At 43.8% G+C, this 21,606-nt stretch overlaps 1 pseudogene across 1 annotated transcript; it reads right to left on the bottom strand.

Annotated features, from left to right (window-relative positions):
• Window positions 1-1,088: 1,088 nt before the first annotated feature.
• On the bottom strand, window positions 1,089-2,859 carry LOC148846583 (zinc transporter 4-like; annotated as a pseudogene). The gene is made up of 3 exons (XR_016102614.1): window positions 2,166-2,859; window positions 1,869-2,018; window positions 1,089-1,629 (listed from the first exon to the last, which is right to left on the bottom strand). The product of XR_016102614.1 is annotated as a zinc transporter 4-like (transcript).
• Window positions 2,860-21,606: the final 18,747 nt, after the last annotated feature.

The raw sequence follows: 21,606 nt of genomic DNA, 5'->3' as shown, positions 1-21,606 counted from the left end.
ATCTCCGTCCCCATGGGGGAAAACCATCCCCTTCCCTACCCCATTTGGAGCAAATCACTTGAACTTGGTATACATATTGTTGCGATTTATAATGCTTTGGCTTTGTTTGTTTGGAATGCAAATCTGAACCAGATACAAATTTTGCACTGGGCTCAGCATTCCGTCGATTTCTTTGTGACTATGATGCCATATCTATCTAATGCAAAATTTGTACTTTTTGTCTCATTTCCACATATTTTTGGTGCAATTCTTTGCATCTTAGGCTCAGTTTGGAAGGAGTACAAATGCAAATATATAGAGTGCAAAACCTTATATTTTGTATTATTTTATATATATTTTGTTGTATATATTTGTATTTATACTCTTTCCAAACTGAGCCTTGAAAATTAATGTAGAATTTGCATTACTTTCGTCCTACCTAAATTCCGTCATATAAAATGGGGATAACATAGTTTTGCTATTCATCCCAAACAAATAACCTTCTTAACTTCATTCCTAGCTTCATTTTTTTCACATACAGAAGGAACAACATCATTTTATTTCTCCCAAACAAACAAGACAATGTTAAGTAGAAGCAAAAGTAAACCAAATTTTGCACTTTCCCACATTTACACTAGTGCAAATGAAATTCAAATTGCAAATAAACCGAGCCTTGGGGAATTGAAAGGGATGAATACAAATTGTTTTGACTTTTCAAAATGTGTATCCTAGTGCACAAAACTTGTCCATTTGAGGTGGCATTTTATGTATGAATCCTCATCGTCTTAATGGTGAGACATTTTCTGTCTTAGTTATATGGGCTTAAGTATGTAGTCTTACATACTTTTTTTTATGGAAATTCCTAATGTAATAGAAAGTTTCACATGTAATTCTATAATATTAAAATTGAAAAAAGAGTGTTCAGATCTTCTACCCATGGGTGATGGGACACTACAGCTGTATAAACCACTTTAGACATAGTTTGGGAAGAGTACAAATACAAATATGTACAGTACAAATACATTTAAAATAATACAAAATGTAAGGTTTTGCATTCTACAAATTTGTATTTGTACTATTTCCAAACAGAGCTTTAATGACACTCTTGATTTCGCATTGATGAAAGTGCCAAACATCCACAAAAATTGTATTGTTCTTTGCATCATTCAAAACAAATGAGCTGAGTGCAAATTGGGCATGGAAATCTTGAACCACTTTGCACTCACATGAACCGGACATTAATGTTTTGTAGCATACATTTTTATTTTTTTGTATTTGTATTCCTTCCAAACGTAGCCTTAGGAATTTTCATAAAAAAGTATGTAAGATAGACTACATCCTTAAGCCCATTTAGTTAAGACAGACATACAACCAGCCCCTAGGAGAAGTGAAGCATTGGCCAATATTTGAAGCTTTCCATTGCTTTGCATCCTAGGGTTCATGAAATCTGCTGCAAGCAGATCAACAAGTGCCATGTAAATCAGGATCCCAGCTGCGGCAGAGTCAAAAATCCCTTCAACAATGAGAGCAGTGGGGCTGTTCTCGTTATAAACATTTGTTATTCCTATATCATTTGCAATCCCAACTGGGGTGGTGATGAGGGAGAAAAGAAGTTATCATGATCGCAGTGGCTCGACTCTTAAAATTTGCCTGTATCAGTTCAGTCATAGAACAAGAAAAGTTTTATTAGTGTCTCACAATAATTTAGTAATATATACCCCAGAATCATTCTATATAAATCTATACATTGAATTCATTAATTCAAAGCCTGACCCACCCCCGATTCTCCAAATGCTAATTGAAAGACTAACTGAGGATTTAATGCTCAAACTGATGCATCTACCAAGGGAAAGACAAACTGAAGTAATCAACTTCCGTTAATTTGATACCTGAGTAATGCATCCACCAAGCCCCATGCCCTCAAAGAACTGATGGAAAGTCAGAGCTGCAACCAAAGGTCTTATTGTTGAAAGGTCTTCCGAAGTCCCCAAGGAAATCCCAATGATCACAGAGTGTACCACAATTCCCAACTCCAAAACCTATCATAACCAAAAAAATGGAGAACCCATGTTACAAAAAGTAAGTTGACAGAGAGAAAATGAAACAAAGGAACATCTCAGACGAAAGGAACAGAAAGAAAGAAGAAGAAAAGAATATGATAAAAACAAATCAAAACTCAAGCTTACCTGTGAGATGGGTCGATGTCTCAGAAACTCTGAGGAGGTAGAATCTGAGCCATGGGCATGACCATGTGTGGCATGGGTGTGAACATGGACGTGACCCCACATGCTCACCTGTCCTTTCTTCATATCCATTCAAGGGGTGAGACTTGTTAAAGTGAGACCTCTTATAATAACTAGTGGCTGAAGTGTCTATCATCTTTGCAACAAAGCCAGTGAATGGAAGCTCCCATGCCTTGCCTTCAAGCCACGGCGAGGTTAACAGGTCAAAGGCATCAAGATGTAAATGAGTAAACCCAGTTGCTAGAATAACGTCTGCTGCAAATGCCTTGATCATAAAGAAGATATTCCTCTCTGGATGCAAAACCGGAATGGCTTTCCCCAGTACTGGAATAGACACTCCAATTGTACTAGCAGCCAGAATGGGTTCTACTGCTGCGATTTTGTACCGGAATGCCTTGCCTTCAAGCCACGGCGAGGTTAACAGCTCAAAGGCATCAGGATGTAAATGAGTAAACCCAGTTGCTAGAACAACAACTGCTGCAAACGCCTTGATCATAAAGAAGATATTCCTCTCTGGATGCAAAACCGGAATGGCTTTCCCCAGTACTGGAATACACACCCCAATTGCACTAGCAGTCAGAATCGATGCTACTGCTGCAATTTTGTACCGTGCGTATTTGGATTCGTACTCTTTCCAAACTGAGCCTAATAAGGGCTTTACCTTTTGTCATGTCCGGTGTCTTCTTCAGGGTCGCATGTACACTCACTACTGAAGGCTAAGATAAGATGGGAAGGAGGAACAGTAGGAGTAGGGTGAAGACTGTGAAGAACTTGGATGAAAAGGGTCGTCGGAGCTTATTCAGGGTGAGATGAGAAAAGAGAGATAAGAAGATGCTGGTGGCTAGTGGCACCAATCTGAGAAGTGACCCACTTATACAGAGAGAGAGGGCGAATTAGTTTCTCTGGTGTGAAAAAATGAAAATGTTTGGAAGGAGTGCAAATACAAATTTGTAGAGTAGAGCCTAATGGATTAGCCGGTTAGGAATTGATGAGTAGAGTTAGCCAAATATTGTAGAAACATGAGTATGGTGTGGGTTAGGGTTATTACTTGTAGCTGTTTCTGTTTTGGGAGCATCTACACGTGACAGCTTAGCTAATTTCCGTTCTCATTTATCTTTTCAACTAAAAATATTGAGTATAAATACTATTTTAGCCACACTTCTTATGAGATTTCATTCATAGCAGGCTCTTAATCTCTTTTTCTTACAAACAGCCAAAGTGTTTCCGGTTTTAGTATTTGCCACAATGGTCAGAACTAAAGGGATAGGAAATACATCACATGGACGCCCAAAGATTGCAGAATAAAGGGGCGAATTTCAAAAAATTTTCTCTCCCTTCAATTGGAAATCGAATTCCCCATTTAGAAAATCATATTTTCAAGGATCATTCTTGAACCATAAATTGAACCAGATCTGAACCAAATGGAGTAGGGAGAGATAATACCTGATACAGAGAAGCAGTATCTCCCAATGGAGGTGTTCACGCCCAAAGAAGGATCCAAAATATGCTCCCACTGATGATGGCGCAGTGCAGGGTGGAGAAGAATCAACGATGTCCTTCCAAAAGAACTTGACCCTTCACAAGAATCAACTGGACGGCTTGTGAATACAACTCCCACCAATCTTTTCTCCAAAAGATTGGTATCAAGATCAAATCTTGATTTCTCCCAAGAACTGGAGATCGAATTGCTGTAGGCGGCAGCTGCAGGAAGGAGGCGGCAAGAGAATATTTGTAGGGTGCAGAATTCTCTCTTCTGGTAATCTCAGCTCTGAAGACAAGAGTGTGTAGTTTGCATGTCTAAAAGTTGCCGCCCTCTTCTCCTTTTATAATCTTAAAGGGATCAGCTCCTAATCCCATTAGGAGTTGCTAACCCAAATCATATTTGGATTAGAAGTTCCTTTAAGATAAGGGTTATCTCTTATCTTATCTACAGATTAGATCAGCCATCTCCTAATCTAATTAGGAGGTTTTCATATCTAAATCTCATTTAGATCTTAGACTCTCTAAGTGGATAGGGTCTGGGCCCAATCCTATCAGTTGATTCATCTCAGAATTCGTCCCTTAAGTGACTAATTAAATTAGCCCGGTTCGAAATGGGCTTAAGGCCCATTTAAGGTTATGTATTCATTTAGCCTTCCAAACTACTGCCCAGTTGGGCTTCCTTGTATGGCGTGGGACCCAAACATTGATCTACACATCAGCCACATTGGTTTGGCCCAGCCTTTGTTACAAGGCCTGGCTGAATACACTGTTATGGATAGTGCAGCCCCTGAAACCCATCAGATGGGCTTTATGGGCCCAACACTTACCCTAAGTGGTCCCTGGGCCAAGCCACCTAGGGACTGTGGGTAGATGCAAGATTAGCCCATCAGGTATTATCCTCAATGATCTTACACTTAACCTCTCAGCCCATAATGATCATACACTGCCCGACAAGAGAGGACCTCTCCCTCGGCTGCAAGGAACAGTGTTACACTCTCTGCTTATATGGATCCCGGGAATTAAAACCTTTTGCAAATCATTTTGAAACCATAATTTATATACTTTTATATCTCATATAAAATATATTTTGCAAAACAAATCTCAACTATTGAAATCGACTTCCGGCAGTCTTGGTTTCCATTAGTGAGAGTGCATCCCCGATCATTACCTTTGTCCGACAAAAGGGCTGATCCTGTCACTATGATCATCCACTCAGATGAATTCTCAGACTGTCCCAATATACCCAGGTTTTGACCCCCGCTAAGGATCTCACTGATTGGTACATCAAAGACAACCCAATTTGACACTTAGTGCAGTATCATAATCGAGTCTAGGGGTTGGGTGTAACTTTTTAGTTTTGCCCATCAATCTCCAATGTCCAGGGCAATACTGGAAATCTGGTCCAATTCAAAGATTCAATTAATCATACACTGTATGTGCCTAGGGTCTCACCCCGGTAGCTGAGACAAGCCACCCCAACCAACTTGGTGGCACCACAGTGTCAGCCTTGTCAGGATAGGTCTCCCCAGACCGACCCACTGGCTGTGAACATTCTAAACTAACATGAGTCTCATTAAGTGTCTAGTTTAAGGGTATTACACAGAAACATACCAAGGGAACATGAATCAAATATGCACTTTTATTCATTTACAATAAACTCATAAAGTACATCATTTTGATTAAAGCTAAGGGCATACAAAACTGTCTAACAAGAACCAGTTGCTCTTTTATTTGATTTTAACTTTCTGTTGGACTTTTTACTGCTTTCCTTTTTCTTTTGGACAAATTTCCAAAACCACCCCTAAAATTTTGGACCGCTGCTGAAACTTCCCCAGAAATTTGTTAATGGCAATTACCTCTCCTGAATTTTCTGACACAGTTACTATTGAGGTTGGTTTCTATAAAAAATAATATCAATTTTATGAAAAATAAAAAAAGAGTTTAAAGTTGTAATTTTACCTTCGTGTGATTGATACTAACGCTGGTTGCGGTATAATTTTATTTGCATTAGAACAAATTCCAGGGAGTACAAATGCAAAAAAAAAATGCAAATTCTATTTTAATTTTGTTTTGGGTTTTATTCTATGTTGCTTCAGGTCTTATTTTACTTCCTTTTTACTATAATCAAATAAAATAAGGTAAATTTTAAAATAAAAATGAATCAAAATTTGCACCCAAATCATTTACACTACCATAGGTTTTCATTGCAACCAAACACAGCTTAAGGGAAATTTTGAAAAATAAATCAATTTTGAAAAAGAAAATAGATATAAAGAAAAAAAATGGAAATAAATATGCTGTTCAAAAATAATTGTATGATTGATTATTTTTATACCTCTTTTTAGAGGATTATAAGAGAGGGGATTTACTTGGAATGTGTCAGAAAGTTTTGAGGGGAGGTAATTATAATTAATTAACTTTAGAAAAGGTTACAGCAATTTGCCCTTTTCCCTTTTATTCGGTGATGATGCATCGCATGACATAATGTCGACATTCTGTGATTATTGTTGGGGTTGGCCCTACCCCTTGATATGCATATCTTTGACATAATTGGCTCAAGTTTTAAAGGGAACCCAAAGGGGTAAAGCTAATTTCAATCTGAAATCAAAATGCAGACCTAAAACCCACCTAACCAATGACCTCATAGTTGAATTGTAGTCGGCTGGCATCTGCAAGTACTATATGGTATGACCCGTCAAAGAACTTTTGCTCCTATTATATCATTAGAAAAGAAAAAGGAAATGATCTGATTCATGGTGTGGTGGATGACAAGTGGTGAATTAGACCCTTTCCACTTTTATATTAGAAGCAAAACTCAGCTCATGGCTGGAGCCTCGTGATCCTCATCTGTACCCTGAGAGTTTTAAAATACAAAGTTGCATCTCAAAGGTTGATTTCATAATCCAAAAGCACTAAATGATTCTCCTTCCATTTTTCTACATTATGACCATTTTCTGTTTTATGCATTGGCCACAACATAAGGTGCAATTTTGGCTTTAAAAGTTAAAACAAGTTGCATCTCTTTCCCCAAAAAAGGGTAAATTGATAAAACTTCTCATGAAGTTTTTGATTATTGTTGAAACTTCTCTTGAAGTTTTGGTCATTGCAATTATCTCCTTTAAACATTTTAATACAATTGTAATTAGATCCCCATTTATTAGAATAATCTAAAAAGAGGCACAAAAGTGTCCAATATACCCATGCAATTATCAATGTAGTTGTTGATAAATTATTCAGTATTTTGTGTTCTTTAGGTCAGGCCTCCCAATAATGTAGTTGGGTTTTGATTTTTACTTTTGAGAAATTTAAAAAATTCTTACTTTTGTTTGCCAGAATACTTCTCAGCATTCTAAGGATTTTCCATTTATTCGTGGTAATTTGTAACCTTGTTTTTTCTCATATATTCTTGTTAGGTTTATGTATTATAAATAGGTTTCCAAATTAAACAAAATTTTCTGTTTTGGTTTGTCAACAATGTAGTTGGGTTTTGATTTTTAATTTTTAGCAACAAGTGAGAAAATTAAATAATTCTTACTTTTTGTTTGCCGGAATACTTCTTAACAGTCTCAAGATTTTCCCCATCGCAGTGGTAATTTCTAACATTCATTTTTTCTCATATATCTTTTTAGGTTTAGGTTTTATAAATAGGTTTCTAAATTAAATAAAATTTTCTGTTTTGGTATATCAACAATGTAGTTGCAGATAAAATTTTCAATATTTCGGGTTTTTTAGCTCAGGTCTCCGAACAATGCAATTGGGTTTTGATTTTTACTTTTTAGCAGCAAGCGAGAAATTTCATAAATTCTTACTTTTTGTTTTGATTTGTCTCCTCTATAACTTAGGTTTCTTATGTTTCTTTTTAATTTTTCTCTTGTGAAAATCTAAAAATTTTGAGATTTCAGAAACTTTTTCTAGAACATGGGAGTGATTGGCCTTCCATGCAGAAAACAACTCCATAACCCACTGCAAGGCCTATTTAGGCATGCTTGGGGGTAGAAATACAGAAAGGAAAGGTGTTAGGCACTCCTCTCCGTTAAACAATACGTAGGACCATTCCCTTATAAAACAAAATCATTAATCAATTAAGACATAAAATTGCAGAAATTTAATCCCCACTTGCTAGAACATTCTACATTGTGAAGATGTCAGGTTTTGGGGAAGTTTACCCCATTAACCCTTTTCAATCTCATTACTTTCATCAAGACGTTGCATAAATATCCTATTGGCGCCCTGCCATTACTGTCATTGACTATCCATAATGCAATGTCCTGCATCTTTACACACTCATCATCCCTATCGGCCCACTCTAACAAACAAGCCCGTTTTAGATATTGAATGATATCATATCCTTCATTAATTGCATCTCTCATTTCTGTAAATCCAGTTCTTATAAATTCTTCCCCAATCCAATATTCTATGACTTGTTTGGTGGGAATAGAAAAATCTTTGAGAAACAATATAGGAAGCAAATTCTAACATTGTCATTTGGCAAGGCATCATGGCTGAACTTCGAAATTGGAAACACTTCATCCTCCATACCTATAATTTTTTTCCAGAGAGCTCCTCAACATTGTAATCGCATGTTCCCATTCTTGTGGAGGTTTCTTCATAGTCATTGCCCAGCCAAGGGCAAGCCATGACACTCCTTGACAACAACCTCAGCTCGCCGAGCTATGTGTGGATGACTCTTCAGGGTCTCCTCTCCCACCTTCTCTATAAATAGATTCCATGATCCACCAACTCTGAAATTTTTTCTTGGCCTTCATGAGTCTACATACTCTTTCAGATCTAGTTGTGAATATCACCTTCGATGACCTATCTATTGATCCTATGGGGTCAAGAATTCCAATGCGAACCAATTCGACTTTTTTCCATATATCATTAAAGAGGAGCAAGAACTTTTTTCCAAATAAAATTCTTGTGGATATCAGCAGCTCTTGCAACCTGATTTGCATTTTCTTTTGGTGTCAACCCCATAGCACCACCGACTGACTTATGAATCCTTTCCTCATTCACCGCCTTGGACACGGTAACCCAAACCACAACATCAAAATCATTATTTATTTTTCTCAAAATAGTTGTCTTTCCAACTCCCCTTGTGCCATATGGCCCAATAATTCCAGCTTCATCATTTTCTCTAATGCAATCACAAACCATCCCAAATATCATGTCCAAGCCCACAGCCTTATCGCACTTGAGTTCCTAGAACATAAGCGACTTCACTGAAATTGTAGCCCCTATCTTTTAATCCAACCACGTCTTTTAGCATTAGATCTAGTGCTTGCTGATCCTATGGTTGGCGGAGAAGTTCTTGGGACCGTAATCTCCAGGGCAATTACACTCATTTTCTATCCATCAATACCTTCTTTTCCACTGGGCCTTCCAATGTTTCAACAGGTTTACCGAAATACCGATTTATACCCAGACGGGGTGCACTCCCATTCAAATTTTAACACGTCATTCATGTACGAATCCCGATATTACATGTATGAATGCACTAAACGGCATAATTGTATTCTTTTTTTTTTTTTCATTTTGAAATAAGATAAAACCAAAATTAAAAAATAAATAAGACTTAACCGCTCAATTCGATGGTGTGGAGAAATAAAATAGAAAAAATCATCCAAATAAAAATCCTTACCCTTTCTAAGTAGTGTTCACGGTTAGGTTACCGTGGGGCTTTTTTTTTGAACCGAACCGGTACCATTAGTTTTTGGAAAACTAGTAACCGTAACCGAATTGAAGCTAGTCGGTTGACCGGTTTGGTTAACCATTGATTCGTTTTGTCGATTTTTTTCAGCTTTTAAATTTTTACAATATACATTATGAAAATATATATAAATAAATAATAACAATTTATAAATATATAAAAGACTATATTTTAAATAATACACAATATATCATATATTATAAATATATAATGCATATTTATTAATTTATAGTATATAAAATATATGTATACCTATCGGTTCGGTTAACCACCAGTTTTCTATATTGGTTAACCGATACCTTTCATTTTTTAAAAACACCGAACCGACCGATTTGGTTAACCGATTTTTCGGTTCATTTTTGAACGGTTCTATGGTCGGTTCAGTGTTTCAATTTTTTTGCTCACCCCCAAGGTTCAAAGTATCAAAAACGTAAGGCGTATTAGAAAGACATTTTTAAGAGACATATCGTGCAAGTTTCAAAATATCGGTCCATATCGGCCAATAGGTATCGTTTCGACAATATCCTAATACGCAGAACATGTACAAATCATCTGTTCCAAAGTGTATCCCGATACATCTCTTAAGATTGCCTTTCTAATACACATTACATTTCCAATACTTTGAACCTTTGTATAGGGATACACTTTGGATATGTATGGATGCGGACGAAAAATCAATATATGCAAAAAATATGATAGAAAATTCAAATAAATCCTAAAAAATATATTACTAACTATATTTATAAATTTTATACAATTGTAAATAAGTCATTTAAATGTAAAAAACCATAATTTAATGGTTTATATAATGTGTGAGATATCGAGACACAATTTGTAACTGTTGAAAAATGATGGAATAACTAAAATGTAAAATCTTACCATAAAAAAGAGAAATGGACAAATCGTCCATCACCCAAATACCCAGACTTTATAGTTCAAATCCTACCCCTCCCTGATATTTTAATTCCAATTCTATCCCCTCTCCCCTCTTAAAATGACTGAAGTGAATGAATTGTCCATCGTCCAAATACCCTGATTTTATAGTTCAAATCCTACCCCTTCCTGACTTTTTATTTCCAATTCTTTTCCCTCTCCCCTCTTAAAATGACTAAAGCGAATGGGACTAATAGATTTTGGGCATCCTACCCCTCCCTGATTTCTTATTTCCAATCCTATCCTCTATTATAATGACTGAAGCGAAGGGGACAAGTAGATTTTGGGGACAAGCGAAGGTGACTAAAGCATATGTTTCTCCCCTTCTCACCCCTGCGACAATGCAAATACCAGCTGTCCTCTTTGGCAGACACCCTCTAATTGGCATTTGAAAACAGAAAGTTTCTCTTCTGCATTTCACGAATCATTTTTGTCCTAAAAGGCAAACATGAGAAAGGTAGCGGAGCATGTTTCGGCATTGACAGTTGTCACGTATGGAACTCTTGGTGTTTATTTTCTTTGATTTCCAAGTTAATCAGACTTATTGTGCTAAGGCGAAGAAGATTGAACCGGAATGCATGTTGGAATACTTCTCAGCCGTGTCAATAATTTCTAACCTTTGTTTTTCCTCATTTATCTTTTTAGGTTTAGGTTTTATAAATAGGTTTCCAAATTCAATAAAATTTTCTGTTTTGGTTTATCAACACTATAGTTGTTGATAAAATTTTCAGTATTTCGGGCTTTTTAGCTCAGGCCTCCCAACAATGTAGTTGGGTTTTGATTTTTACTTTTGAGAAATTTAAAAAATTCTTACTTTTTGTTTGCCAGAATACTTAGCAGTCTCAGGATTTTCCCCATGTCAGAGGTAATTTCTAACCTTGTTTTTTCTCATATATCCTTTTAGGTTTAGGTTTTAAAAATAGGTTTTCAAATAAAATAAAATTTTCTGCCTTGGTTTATCAATATTGTAGTTGGGTTTTGATTTTTACTTTTTAGCAACAAGTGAGAAATTTAAAAAATTCTTACTTTTTGTCTGTTGGAATACTTCTTAGTAGTCTTAGGATTTTCCCCATCTAAGTGGTAATTTCTAACCTTTGTTTTTTCTCATATATCTTTTTAGGTTTTGGTTTTATAAATAAGTTTCTAAATTAAATAAAAGTTTCTGTTTTGATTTATCAACAATGTAGTTGCTAATAAATTTTTCAGTATTCCGGGTTTTTTAGCTCATGTCTCCCAACAATGTAGTTGGGCTTTGATTTTTACTTTTTAGCAATAAGTGAGAAATTTCAAAAATTCTTACTTTTTGTTTTGATTTTTCTCCACTATAACTTCGGTTTCTTATGTTTCTTTTTCTTTTTCTCTTGTGAAAATCTGAAAATTTGGAGATTTCATAAACTTTTCCTGAACATCAAGACACTTTGTAGAACTTTGACTGAAATAACAAGTATAGTTATAAGTCATTCTCATATATCTTTTATGTTTTTAACGAATGTAACTGCATTATTCAATTGATTTCAATTAGGTTTTATAAATAAATTTCTCGTTTTTGTGTTTTTTGTTCCTATTTTATGTGATCAAATTAAAGAATTTTTCTGTTTTGGTTTATGAGCAATAGATTACTAAATCATGAATCAGGAATGAAATTTTTATTGTTTTGGTTTAACAATAGATTTTTATTGATTAGGTTTTTTAGTTCATCAACCCCAAAGCATATTCAAAGAGGGTTAATATCAATATCGGTTTGTGTTCTATTTCTTGATTTTGTTGCATTATAACTAGCATCATTAATGATATGCCAACTGATGAAGGAAGATTTGGCCCGACCGCGCAAATCACACCACGTGGCGAAAAACAAGTAGCTCGGCACTTAAAATAGCGTACCGAGGGTACAAACGCCACAGGGAAGAGACCAGCGGTCCGAACTCCCTACTTAGAGCTCGAACTCCCCACGAAGAAACCAGCGTCCGAACTCCCTACAAGGAGCCTGAACTCCCTACTTAGAGCTCGAACTCCTCACGAGGAGCCTGAACTCCCTGCAAAGTGCCCAAACTACCTACTTGGAGTTCAAACTCCCTGCACACAAAGCAAAGACCCGAACTGGCCCGTCTTATGACAGTTCGGAACCTCCCCCCTTATCTGAACTCAAGACCGCCTCACACCGCTCCAGGCACTTCGCTTCCAGAGCATTGAACTGGATGAACCACACTGTACCTGACACCGAAGGAGTCCGTATCCAGGGGCGGCGCACTTGACTGACTTGGGATCTGACGCTTGACAGCCGCACTACAAATGGCCACCTGCCACCGTCACCTGTCACCGCTACCTCCAGTTACAGAGGCGGATCCGACAAAAAGAGCAGTGACGGTTCTGCCCCAACAGAGGTGAGGACGCCCGAACCGGCAAATGCACGGAAATACTCATTCCCGACCTGACAGGAGTCTAGAAGTGAGTGCGCAAGGTGGTTATAAAAGGCTTTCCACTCCCCTAAAGAGGAGGTATGCAAACTTTGCGCTATCTGGTTTTATCTTGCCTTTGAAGGATCCTAACTTAAGTTTCGGAGCCTTTACACCGGGTTCCCCCCGGAGCTTCCTCACCCCCTCCGTTTTAGGTTCCCTGCCACTCAGTTCAGAGGCAAGGTCATTGACAGCTAAGACCGTCCGGATTGCGCATCATCAATTGGCACCGTCTGTGGGAACCGCTTCAAAAAGCTTCCCTCCAAACTCCCATAACCCCTTTTCTTCAAAAAACCCAACACTCATGGCCTCCTCCAGCAACGCCGGACGTGGCACGGAGACAAACACCACCGGGGAACAACTTCAAGTCCCCGTAGTGTGCGTTGGACAGTTCACCATCCCCCTTTCGGTGGATGGGATCCCCAGCTTGAATGCGCCACAAGCAGTGGTGCCCGTAAACCTTCCTGCCACAAGCATCCCCTTTCCTCCCCCTATTGAAACAACCTTTACCGAACCGACTGTCGTCCCCCTGGCAGCCAGCCAAAACCGGTTGGACGACCTGATGCAGTGCATGCAGGCAATGCAAGCCCAAATGCACAGTTCCAGCAGCACCGGCTTCACCAGCACCAAGTGCTGCACAACATCTCCCAGTATCACTATCAACAGCAGTTCCCCCAACTGCCACTGAACCAACCACTATTTCCACCTCGCCACCCCACTCCGAGGCCTGTCAAGGCCTCCCCGCAGGATGGACGCCCCCGCCAACGAAAGGCCTCCCGGCCCCAGAACCCCCCTAACAGCCAGGTCCCGTCCCTAGGCCGAAGAGAGAAAAAAGTCATCTCCGCCTCGTAGCTCGCAGGCGGGTCGGGAACCTCGCCCGCGAGATCGGCACCTTGGCGCTCCAAGCCCGAGTTCCCGCTCACGGAAAACCGATTCGACGCCCTAGCGACAGACTACCAGCATTTCGGGCCCATCGAGCTTGGCAACACGGAGGCCAGCAGCGCCACTACAAGACACACTCAACAACGAAGGCGCCGGCGAAGTCGCCGAACCGCCACCCGTGTCTTGTCGGAGCTCAGAGGCCAAGAGACAAGCTCGGACGAGGTGGGAGCTGCCCCGATTCTCTCGGTTCCTTCCCCCCTCGCATCAGAACTCCTGGCGGTCCCGTTACCCAGAAATTTCAAGCTCCCACCTTTGGACAAGTACGACGGGTCCTTCGACCCCAACGACCACGTTGATTCTTTCTAGTCCCAAATGCACATCGCTAGGGCCAGCGAATCGTGCATGTGCGTGGCCTTCACCACCACGTTCAGGGGGGTAGCCTGCACTTGGTACAGGAACCTGGCCCCCGGGTCGATAAAGTGTTGGGCCCAGTTCGTGCAGGTCTACACCGCACACTTTGTCACCAGCAAACGGTGCCCCATAACAGAGGAAAGCATCTTCGGAGTAGTCCAGTGAAGCATGCTTGCAGATATCGCGGTTGGACCCCGCGGTGCAGCTCGCGGCAGCCAAAAGAGGGGTAGCGCACAAAGAATTCAAATGGCACATGGTAGCTAACCAGCCCGCAACCGTGGCCGAATTCCTCAAGCTCGCGGACAATTTCATGAGGACAGAGGAAGAAATCAACCAATGAACCGAAGGCGGGAACGAGAAAAGAAAGAGGGAAGGCGAGCCCTCCAACCCAGTCGACAGAAAAAACCCGGCCCGGGAGCCAAAGCCGAACCAGTCGCTCCGAGCTCCCCTAGCAGTTCGGACGGATTACACGCCGTTAAACACAAGGCGGACCGAGATCTTAATGACGATCAAGGACGCCCCATACGTGAAGTGGCCACCTCGCCTAAAGGGAAATCCAAACGAGAGAAATAAGAATTTGTATTGTAGTTTCCATAGAGACCATGGTCATAGTACCGAGCAGTGTAATAATCTCTGGGACGAGATAGAGGGGCTCATCCGTCGTGGATACTTGAGAAACTTTGTACAGCACAACAATAATAAAAGTAAGACAGGTCGGCAAGGGGAACACGAAAAGGATGCCCCTGAATCTAGCAGCAGACCTGCCAAACCGTTGCAGCGACAACCTTTGGAAGAGAGGCCAGTTCGGGGAACCATCCATGTAATTGTGGGAGGTTCGGTGGTAGCAGGGTGTACCTCGGCAGCAGCCCGGACTTTAGTTCGTGAAGCGGCCCTCGAGGAACGGAACCCCCCGAAGAGACCAAAGACCAAAGAACCAATCTTCTTCACGGAGGACGACGCGCGAGGGGTCCACTACCCCCACGATGACGCGCTTGTCATTAAACTAAGGATCAACGACTTCGAGGTCAGACGCGTACTCGTAGATTCGGGCAGCTCAGCGGACATCCTCTTTAAATCAGCGTTTGACCAGCTACAGTTACAGAGGAGCGAGCTGAAGCCCGCGAACACTCCCCCGGTGGGTTTCAGCGGAGAGGAAGTCAGGCCCCTCGGAAAAATAACAGTACCTGTGGAAGTCGGCACATGGCCTTGTGCGGTCAGACTCAACCATGATTTCCTGGTGGTCGCGACCCCCTTCCCATACAATGCCATAATAGGGTGGCCGATCACGCATATCCTACGGGCGGGGGTCTCCACTTACTATTTGGCCATGAAGTTCCCTACGGACTTCGGTGTGGGGGTAGCGCGGGGCAACCAACTCGAGTCCCGCAAGTGTTATGTTGCCGCCCTGAAGGGAAAAACCAAGGTGGTCGACGACCTCGAACTAGAGCGGCCTGCGGAGCAAGGTGGGGAACGAGCTTCACCCACAGAGGAAACGGTCGCAATCCCGACTTCGGCTACGGACCCAGCTCACACACTTCAGATCGGCGCTTCCGTCGAGGAACCCCTGTGAACCGAGCTGGTGAGTTTTTTACTTCGAAATTTAGATAATTTTGCCTGGTCCGCGGCCGACATGCCCGGCATTAGCCCTGACCTGATAACTCACAAACTTAATACTGACCCTGTAGTCAGACCCGTTAGACAGAAGAAACGCAACTTAGCCCCAGAACACTGGAGGGCGGTCGACGAGGAGGTCGAGAAGCTCCTCGCAGCAGACTTCATAAGGGAAGTCCATTACCCGAGTTGGGTGGCCAACCCGGTGCTGGTAAAAAAGGCGAACGGCAAGTGGCGCATTTGCGTCGACTACACCGACCTGAATCGAGTTTGCCCGAAAGATTGCTTCCCCCTCCCCATAATTGACCACCTAGTAGACGCGACCTCGGGACATGAGTTGCTAAGCTTCCTGGACGCCTACTCGGGCTACAACCAAATCCGGATGGACCAGTTCGATGAGGAAAAAACCAGCTTCATAACCGAGTTCGGCCTATATTGCTACAAGGTCATGCCCTTCGGATTAAAAAATGCCGGGGCGACCTTCCGAAGACTTGTAAATAGGCTGTTTCAGCCCCTAATTGGCACGAAGATAGAGTGTTATGTAGACGACATGGTCGTCATGACACAGTTTTCACAAAAATTAGTACAAGACTTAGATTCTGTCTTCCAAATCCTGCGCCAATTTAGCATCAAATTGAACCCCAACAAATGTGTCTTCGGCGTCACCTCGGGCAAATTCCTAGGCTACATTGTCAATCGGCGCGGTATTGAGGCCAACCCGGACAAGATAAAAGCCATTCTAGATATGAGACCACCTCGGAAAGTAAAAGAAGTTCAGAGGCTAAACGGCCGCATAGCCGCTCTAAGCCGCTTCATGTCCAAATCAGCAGACCACTGCCTACCTATCTTCAAAGCAGTCAAAGGCAAAGGGTTCGAGTGGACCCAAGACTGCCAGCTCGCGTTTGATGAGCTAAAAGGTTACCTCGCTAGTGTGCCAACCTTAGCCCGGCCTGAGGAGGGCGAGGTCTTAGAACTGTAACTCTCGGTAGGCGACGAGGTGGTCAGTTCAGTGCTAATAAAAGAAACAGACCGGGTCCAGCGACCCATCTATATGGTTAGTAAAATTTTGTAGGGAGCAGAGACAAGGTACCCACAGATAGAAAAGCTAGTATACGCCAAGTACGACCTCCAGTACAAGCCAAGCACTGCTATTAAGGCCCAAGCCTTGGCAGATTTTATCGCCAAGTGCACGTTTAGCCTCGAAGCCCCTGAGCCGGTCGAGCCTGAGATCCCAGTTCGGGCGAGCTCGGAGTTCCCAAGCCAATAGTCTGAACCCCGTGAAGTAGCAGCCAGTGTAGCATCTCTCCTGGTTAGATCAAGCGCGAACTGGGATGAGGAGCCCTGGATCCTTCACATAGATGGCTCCTCGAACCAGCAGGGCAGCGGGGCTAGAATAGTGCTACGCGGCCCGAGCAGAACAAAGTTGGAATACGCACTACGCTTTGAGTTCACGGCATCCAACAACGAGGCGGAGTACGAGGCACTGATAGCCAGGCTGAACCTAGCACACAAGGTCGGAGCAAGGCACGTAGTTATCTGCAGTGATTCTCAGCTCGTGGTCAACCAAGTTACATGCGAGTACGAAGCACGCGAGCTCACTATGATTGCATACTTGGCAAAAGTAAAGGAGGCTCTGCTCAACTTCTAGTCACACTTCATCAAGCAAATCCCGAGGTCAGAGAACACTGAGGCCGACGCCCTGTCACGACTAGCCAGCACGAGTCACAACGCCATGAGAACCGTGTACACAGAGGACTTACTTCGGCCCAGTATTCTCGGTGGGGCAGAAGAGGTCGCTCCCGTCTCTGAAGCAGAGCCGAGCTGGATCGACCCACTCACGAGCTTCCTGCTAGACGGAACCCTCCCTGCGGACCGCAATGCAGCCAAGAGGGTGCAGCGCCAGGCAGCCAAGTATGTCATAATAGACGAATGGTTGTACCAACGATCCTACATGCTCCCCTACCTGCGATGCTTGCGACCAGCCAAAGCCGAGCTCGTCCTCCGTGACACTCATGAAGGCTTGTGCGGCAGACATCTGGGGGGCAGAACCCTCGCTCAAAAGGCACTTCGACAAGGATACTACTGGCCAACGATGAAGACGGAGGTCGTCGAGCTCGTCAGAAAATGCGACAAGTGTCGGAAGCATGCCAATATCCACCATCAGCCTGCTTCCGACCTCAAGTACCTCACCAGTCCATGTCCCTTTGCACAATAGGGCATCGACCTTCTGGGGCCATTCCCACCAGCAACAGGTGGGAGAAAATTCCTAGTGGTGGCAGTAGATTACTTCACAAAGTGGATAGAAGCGGAACCTCTAGCAATGGTTACAGCCCGAAACATACAGAACTTCTTTTGGAAGAACATAGTATGTCACTTCGGGCTACCTCGGGTACTGATCTCCGACAACGGAAAACAGTTCGAGGATATCAAGTTCCAAGAATGGTGCCAAAGTATGGGAATTAGTTAGAACTTCACGTCAGTCGCACACCCGCAGGCAAACGGCCAAACAAAAGTAATGAACAGAGCCATCCTCCGTGGACTGAAAGCACGACTAGACCGAGCTAAAGGGTTGTGGGCGGACGAACTACCAAGTGTTCTATGGCTCACCGAACCATGGAAAAAACCGCCACAGGGGAGACCCCCTTTAACCTTGCCTACGACACCGAAGTGGTAATCCCGGCGGAAATCGAAGTACCTACGCTGCGACTAGAAGCATACGACGAGCAGACAAACGAAGACGAGTTACGCACCAACCTCGACCTACTGGACGAGGTGAGAGACCTCGCACGCATCCGAACTGCGGCCTACCAGCAAAAGGTAGCTCGGTACTATAACGCCAGAGTAAAGAAGAGGAACTTCCGTGTCGGCGACCTGGTTCTCCGTAAGGACATGGTACCCGAACCCAGCGTAGGAAAACTCATACCAAATTGGGAAGGACCCTACAGAGTAAAGAAAGCACTCGGGGGGGCATACGAGCTCGAAACCCTAGAGGAAAAACAAGTACCCCGAGCATGGAACATTGTCAACCTAAGGCGATACTACCTATAGACCGCCAAGCAGTGGATAAAATCACCACCAAAGCCTACGGGCTAAGATGCCAAACTAACGAAGAAACCTCAACACAGGCAAGCAAAGCCAAAGGCAAAACGGAGACAACGAAATAATAGGGACATCAGCATCTCAGAGCACCAAACACAGGCCGCGCGTGCGGTAACCCGGGCAGAATAGACCGGACGTATAGTCAGTTCGGCAAAAATGCTCAGTTCGGGAGAAAGAATAACCAGCACTTAAACAAGTCATTCCATTTCAAAAGTAAGGTAGTACAAAAAAAAATTTACAAGCCCAGAGCTATTTCTTCATCATCAGAAGGCACTTCAACAAAACCCGAAGGCTCCGCCTCGCCCTCGGAGTCTGGCTCGGCGTCAGCAGCATTAGCCATCTCCTGAGTTATGCGCGAAGTGGATATGGCGCTAACATCGAGCTCAGGGTACATATTCCGGATCATCCACCGGCTTAGTTTAAAACCCCTCCTATATGAATCCACCATCAGATCATCAAAGCCCGGCGAAGCAATATACTCATCGACGGCCTTCTTGGCATCTTCGATATCTTGAGAAAAGATTTGCGTCCTCTCCCTGATGTCCTCCTGTAGATACTCGACCTGATGCTGCAAATCCAGCCTCAAGTCCGCCATGTGCTTCACCACCACTCCCATGGCCTCGGCATCTCTCTGAGACGTCGCCTGCCTGATCCGTGAAAAACGAGCACTCTCTTCGGCAGCACGAGCAGCCTCCTCGGCAACACGAGCAGCCGGCCTCGGCAACACGAGCAGCCGCCTCGGTAGCGCGACGAGCCTCTTCAGTAGCTTACGCCTGCCTCGAGCTCCTCTCCACCTGAGCCGACAAGGCGTGAATAGAAGAATTCACCTACCAAGAGAGACCGAATGATCAAAAAGGAACCAACAAAACAAAAGCCAAAGAGCTCTAAAAAAGGAAAACACTTACCACCATGGCATGGGTAACGGCATGGTAGGCCACTTGGTGCAGAGGGAGATCAGTCCACGCCACGACCTCCTCGGGGAAGATAGCCTCTTTACTCTTTTGAAGAGCATGGGTTGGCATCAGTACACTCCTGAAATCCCCCGGGGCCCCCGAGCCCGAGGGCCTAGCTCGCGTAGGAGCAGACCCGGAGTAAGCAGGAGCCCCAGAGTACATAGGAGCCCCTGTGTATGTAGTCTCAGCATAAGGGCCCCCTGCCGGCTCCTGCATCGAAGGGACCATCTCGGGCTCCCTGGGTGGACCTTCTGGCTGATATCCCGGCACCTTGGGCTCCGCATCCTAAGGCATCTCAGCGCGAGTTTGCTTGGCAACCCGTTTTCTCCTCTTCATACTTTGAAACAAGCGCCCACCCCGGGTCCCTCGCGAATCCATCACACCTGCAAAAAGAAGTTCGCCATCAGTAAAATGTAAGAAAGACAACAAGATAAGAGTCTAAGTGAAGAACCTACCCGAGCTCAGACCAGCCGCAATGAGCTTGGCCTCTGTCAGATACTATTGACACTTCAGTCCAAGCCGCGCCCACTGCCGGAGGCCCTTCGCTGTCTCCTTGTCAAGCGTGACCCCGGAGTCAGGAGCGACCATCCCCCACCCGGTCTGAAAAGGCCACCCAGCACACTTCTTACCCCGAAATAGTCCCGCTTCCATGCTGAGACCTTGTTGGGGAGCTCGTGTAAAAGCTTAAAGTCCGGGCAAGGAGACAGGTAGTAAGCCCGCTTGTGCCCGGGGAGGGGACCCGCTTGCTTCTTAAGCATCAAGATTGAAGAAAAAATCTCCAAGTCCAACGGAAAGCTTTCTTCGCAGAATAAGGAGATTGTCCCCACCAAGTTTCGAATGGAATTCGGGTGAAGCTGGTCGACCGTCATGCCGAAGTGGTTCAAGACTTTGACAAAGAGGGGATGGAAAGGCAATCGCAGCCCCGCAGTGAGCTGCTCCTGGAATATCACGATCTCATCAGGACCGTGTTCCCAAGGAAAGCTACCCGAAGGTATGAAATAGGCATACTCCCCGGGCAAGTTATAGTAAGTAATGAGGGATTGAAGCCCCTCGGGTGTCATGGTCGAAGGGCCGAACTTGTCTAACATCCGACCCCGACAAGAGGTGGACGCCAAACTCCCCGAAGCGCCACGGCCTACGAGCTCGAACTCTTCCTCGAGCTCTACCTCTGGCTCGCTAGGGCTATTGGGGGGTGCAACTTGGTTCGTAGAACCTGCATCAGACCCACTGAAAGGACTATCTGAGCCATCCGAGCTAGACATCGGGAGTGATGAGGTCCAGGAAAGTACTCACCCGGACAGAAGCTGTAGACCATAGGAGTTCGGACGAGCGGAAGACCTTGAGCGCGAACTGAAAAAACCTGGACGCGAACTGGATGCGAGCTGAAACTTAGACGCGAGCTCTAGAGAGAAGCGACCAACTGGGGTCCCCCCCCGCTATTTATGCACACAGTGACTGAAAGGCAACGGCGTAGATCAAAGCCAATCCGATGGCCTACAGCTGCACTGACTGCACGTCCCCCGAAACCGAGGCGTGATTGGCGCACGTCTTTCTGAAACTGACAGCGTCGGCGCACGTCTTTCCGAAACTGACGGAACGCCAGCGCACGTCTCCTCAGAAAAAATGGTAGCGGCACGTCTTTTTCAAATTTGAAAAGACGTCCGCTATCGCACCCCCCAAGTGGCACGCCTTTTTTGAAATTTTGAAATAACGCGCTCTCCGCCACATCTATCAGCGTTTAGACAGGCCAGCGCGCTTCCCGCCTAAATGGACGCTCGAAGAAGCTCAAGAAACCCTGATAGCGCACCTCGCGCTAGCAGAACCAAGATTCAAAGCGTAGTACAAATCTG

The sequence above is a fragment of the Nelumbo lutea genome, chromosome 7 (assembly GCF_056320005.1).
Source record: "Nelumbo lutea isolate HS-2025 chromosome 7, American lotus-T2T, whole genome shotgun sequence".
NCBI lineage: Eukaryota > Viridiplantae > Streptophyta > Magnoliopsida > Proteales > Nelumbonaceae > Nelumbo > Nelumbo lutea.
Note: the sequence above shows the minus strand (reverse complement) of the source record. Positions and strands in the feature narration are given on the sequence as shown.